Source organism: Mytilus edulis, chromosome 14, assembly GCF_963676685.1.
Source record: "Mytilus edulis chromosome 14, xbMytEdul2.2, whole genome shotgun sequence".
Lineage (NCBI taxonomy): Eukaryota > Metazoa > Mollusca > Bivalvia > Mytilida > Mytilidae > Mytilus > Mytilus edulis.
The window spans coordinates 53,639,220-53,643,061 of record NC_092357.1 but is presented as its reverse complement, the minus strand read 5'-3'; the positions used below and the strand labels follow the sequence as shown (position 1 = coordinate 53,643,061).

General features: G+C 29.0%; 1 long non-coding RNA gene across 1 annotated transcript; it reads left to right on the top strand.

Moving 5' to 3' along the window:
• Positions 1–531: 531 nt before the first annotated feature.
• LOC139503528 (uncharacterized) lies at positions 532–3,528 on the top strand. The gene is made up of 2 exons (XR_011659121.1): positions 532–593; positions 3,139–3,528. It is a non-coding gene; the product is annotated as an uncharacterized lncRNA (long non-coding RNA).
• The last annotated feature ends 314 nt before the right edge of the window (positions 3,529–3,842 follow it).

Genomic DNA, 3,842 nt, shown 5'->3' with positions numbered 1-3,842 from the left:
GTCCTTTACCGTGACCTACGAAGGCAGGGCCTCGACATAGTCATATAACAAATTGTAATGTCCTCGCAGTAGATACTATCATTGATTTATCACAAACAGTTCCTATTAAACTGGCTTAAGCGCAAATAACTAAACATGCAAGCATGAGAATCGCCAACGGTGATGACTAAGAGAAGGCAACAGAATAATAGTCCCAGGTGAGATAAAGAGTATCTAAACAGAACATCACTAATTGAAATGTTTGAGTTTTAATTACTAATAAACATTTGTCTGATATATTTTTACAATATCAGAAATGTATGTAACACTGCCTATTGTTAAGTTATATCTAGGAAAGTTAAATTGATTGACAATGTAAGAAATCGCGATTTTGAAAACTTAAAGTAGCAGGTGATACTGTGAAATTTATGACTATACCAAAAATACTGATTGAAAAATTAACAATGGTTTCAAAAGTAATTATTTCCTTTATCGTTAAAACATTTAAAAAAATATGCAGCACCTGTAATTAATACGTCATACAAATACTATAAATATTCTGGTTATAAGACGTTGTATATTACTTGGTTTATACAGAACAAAATTAGTAAAAAGTAAGTATATTATATATATGCAGACGTAATTTTGATTTTTTCAATTATAATTCAAATTATTTTTTTTATGATAAGTTTAGCTCAAGTCCTATCTTTCTACGAGTCTTCGGTATGTTCCATTTTTTTAATAAGTAAATTTGAAAACTCTAAAGGGACACTAGCTGTCAAATTCATGTTAATCGTTTTGACTCAAATTCTCATATCTGATTTATACCAATGTAAAACATTTATCAAATTATAAAAAAGTTAAAAAAAACAAAACGTTTGCAGTGCATGGTCTTGAGAATTTGTAGATTCCATTCGTGTGTATTTAGGTCTAGACGCAATTCAATTGCATATCCTGATCTCAGAAGACCTTCGATTGTCATATCAGTGATATAAACATAAATATAGATATAAATAGAAAGATAGAGTAATCGTGCAATTGGATTTTTCTAGGTCTGTCTAATTCCATATTATAGATTGAAAATATGTAAATCATCGTATTTATCTGTATAAGTATTATGTTTTGTGAATCGATTCAGTCAATCAAATGATTTACCTTTGTTTCACTTTCAATGTTGGCATCATTTTCCTTTAAACAACTTAACACGCACGATTTATGCGTTATCCATCTCTAGCTAAGGGGTTTATTTATAGTTCATATGAATACGGATTCATTGAGATCGAATTATTCACTTGCAAGTGAACAATTCATCATCAATGTTTCTTGTCGTATTTTGACAAAATTGAATCATATTGGCCGCTAAAAGCGAAATATTATTTCACCTTTTTATTTTCATTAATGATTGAACAAAACAATCATATTTTAGATTTTTTTATTTATCCCGTAGCTAGTGCCTCTTTAAGACAAAACTGTATAATGTATTAATTTGTTGGAAAGCAACCGCGTACGCCAAAAAATCTAATCTGAAAAATAGTCATCAAATATTCTTAAACTCGACGTTTTGGTCTTGTTTTTTTTTTTTTAAATATAATAGAGTTATGTCCTTATTCATGACTCATGGAATCGGATAGTATTTACCTGACAGGGGATACCTTTTGTGTAGGTATTCAAAAGGTACCTAGTTGGTAATTATTTTTTTTGAAGAAAACCAATAATTTTCTATTTTTTTTCTAATTCTATTGATGAATGATAACAGTTGTCTGATCTTGTTTTTTTTTAATTCGAAAAATGTCATTTGTGATGTCAATGTGACGAAATATACAGGTCAACTTTTTCCCCCGTAAATGCGTGAATTGAATCCTATTACAAATAATGCGTATAAGGACAACATTTATTAAAAGCGCTGAACTATAAATTGAGTTTAGAATGGAATTCATAAGTAACGAAAATGTAAAAAAATGTAAACATAAAAAATTTAACCAAAAAATTTACAAAATAAAGCAGTGTTTAGCAGTTCGTCTATAAAATGTTCATAATTCAAAATTAAGATATGTTTGACATTTTGTTTTAATGTGAACTACATGTAGCTGTCAAATTCAAATTCACATATTTGATTTATAACATACCAAATTACAATAATTCTGAAATAACCAGTTTACAAATCATACACACGATAATATAAATCAGAATTTCGTGTGTATTTTAGTCTAGACGTCATCTAATTAACTATCGGGATGACCTCCGAATACTACCGACGATCACACACCCAATGTAAACATAAACATAAATATAAATAGCTAAGTCAACGAAATGGTTCATCTTTGTTTCTCTTTCAATGTTGACAATCTTTTCCTTTTGATGGCTGAACACAAATTATGGGTTAAACTGAAGGTCATATATGAATACGGATTTAATGAGGTCGAATTATTTACCTGCAAGTGAATATTGCATCAGCGATATTTCTTTGATAATTTTGACAAAATTGAACCACATTGGCTGCTAAAGATATAGTTTAAAATTATTCAACTTTCAGTAATGATTGAACCAAACAAAATCATATTTCTTAGCTAGCGCCAATTTAATTACTGGTGCACATTTCAACGAAAGCTGATTTATAAATATTTTGGGAATAAGAAACTAAAAGGCGAGAGTGGTGTTCTTGAATTGTTTTTTATCGTGTGTGTATGTTTATTTTTTTCGGTGTTGCTTTGTTTTCATTTAAAATGTTAAGGACTTTGACATATTTGTTATGTCTATTGAATAAATGTTACAACGGAATAGACTACGCATTTTTAAGAAATTGACATGCTGTGTAATCATTTGTCCATTTTCATATTATATAAAGCATTTCTACGATCATTTTGTAATGGCAGAATATGTGTTTACAAAAAACAAAATAAATAATATAAAAGTGAATATAATTATAAAAAAAATCACAAAAATAATCCGAGGAAAATTTAAAAAGAAAAGTCCCTATAATCAAATGACAAAATCAAAAGCTCAAACAACAATGAATGTCGATGTATTTACAAATAGTATATTACAAGTAATATATAAAATAAAAAAGTAATATATAAAACAAAACAGAATGAATGTATAAACCAATAAACTGGTTCCATGGAAATGCCTTTTAATCGTTTTGTTTCAACACATTTGTAGATATCAAAATGAGTATCAACTTCATTGTGGCCATTCTGTTACTTGGAGTATCGCTAGGTAACATTATACAGAAAGATGATCACCGAAAACTGAGTGAAAACAAAGAGGACATAGAATGGAACAGAGAGAAAAGACGTTTTTCTGACCAGGATTACAGTATTGGAGGGGGAAGGTTTGGGAAGAGAGACAACAGCGGTAAACAGCTCAGACCCATGGTTAACATCTCATGGAAGAAAAGTCAAGATACCATAGATCCAAGTGAAATGGAATACTATTAGACTATGGAAAATCTACTATTCAGAAAGCAAAAGAAAAACAAGCATAAAATAAGAAAAAAACTTGAAGATGAGTAATAATTTGGAAATTGCAATAAAAATATTATAAAGCTAACTGTGTTACTAAGTCATAGATTACATTTTATAAAAATAAGTATTGGCTACGATTACAATGAAAACGTAACAATTACGAAAAAGTATTGTTACATTTCAGACTAATTATCTGAATGTCATGTCGGCCCAATTAAAATAGGTCCTGGCTATGATTACTTTTAAAACATTGCAATTACGAAAAGTTATTGTTTCATTTAAGACTAATTCATGGGATGCAAGGTTTGGTCTGGCTATGTTCCGGTGACATAATAAGCAGTAATATATATATGCATTACTGTATTATAAAATCCATTAAAAATAAAGAGGTTTGTAAAT